Genomic DNA, 1211 nt, shown 5'->3' on the forward strand with positions numbered 1-1211 from the left:
TCCTCGGTAGTATAGTGGTGAGTATCCCCGCCTGTCACGCGGGAGACCGGGGTTCAATTCCCCGCCGGGGAGGTTTTCTTTTTATTTTCTTTTTGTGTTTTAGTTTTCGAAGTATACGAAATGTTTTAGTATAAAAAACATATATTGACAAAAACTTTTCGAAAAACATTTCATCTTGGTTATTGGTTCAATTTTACCTGTATGTCTCTTAGACTTCGAACTCAATGAACTATATCAAACCCCTTACCATCCAAGATCTTTCGCAAAACTCACAAGATCGAGCATCGTTTAAAGCAGTATTTATTCCCTAACATTTCAAGATTCTTGAGATTGGATGAGAGCGGTCTAGGACAAAGTAGGTGTTCCTACCACACAGATTTATCGTCATCATTATTTTTTGTTGGACTGAGTTAGCATTTAACACAAACATTTTGGTGACTAGAACGATTACATAAGTGATCACCTCGAGCAGCAGTGGAAGTCAATACGGCCACACTAAAGTATACTTCGATGTTAAGATGCGAAATAGCCATAAAGCTGAGCCATCGATTCGACAACTATTTTAGTACCAGGTCAGACTGTGTGAATTACAGCTTTTCTTAATCATCATTTCCCTCCTTAGAGACATGTCACATTTTGACCCCTGACCTTTGCTATCCTATATATACATTCTAATAATAAATAATGATTAATTTTTCAATACAAATTATACACATCAGTTTAAAATCAATCATAATCGATGCGATTCGAATGATAAACATACGATTATTTTAATATTCTTCCAGTCTAATTTAATTTTCTTTCAAATGTGATATGAAAATAAATTCAGTATTTTTTAATTGCTCCCGTTAGAGGTTTCTCACCCGAATCTCTGATTTACTCGACAAACAGATCAAATTTCTTACCTAACCGAATGTCGTATCTATGTTAAAAAAACTATAGAAAGAAAAAAGAAAAAAATAAACCCATAGAAAACGACCAGAGAAGCAAACAAGAAAAAAAATATAAAAAAAATAAAAAAAGAAAAAAAAATAAGAAAAAAGTGAAAAAAAGTAAATAAATAAATAAACAAATACATACAGAAAAAAAAAATTATTTATCACCAATAACACGCACAAATCTTTAAGATTTTATTTATAAAAAAAATAACATTGTTTACGTCAGATCAGCGGCACTGCTTCTTAAGTCATCCTAATGACGTCACACATCTT

The 1211-nt window shown here is 32.2% G+C and overlaps 1 non-coding gene across 1 annotated transcript; it reads left to right on the forward strand.

Moving 5' to 3' along the window:
• Trnad-guc (transfer RNA aspartic acid (anticodon GUC)) lies at positions 1–72 on the forward strand. The gene has a single exon. It is a non-coding gene; the product is annotated as a tRNA-Asp (tRNA).
• Positions 73–1211: the final 1139 nt, after the last annotated feature.

The sequence above is a fragment of the Ylistrum balloti genome, unplaced genomic scaffold (assembly GCF_031769215.1).
Source record: "Ylistrum balloti isolate Yb309-2 unplaced genomic scaffold, AGI_CSIRO_Ybal_v1 Utg370320, whole genome shotgun sequence".
Taxonomy (NCBI): Eukaryota; Metazoa; Mollusca; class Bivalvia; order Pectinida; family Pectinidae; genus Ylistrum; species Ylistrum balloti.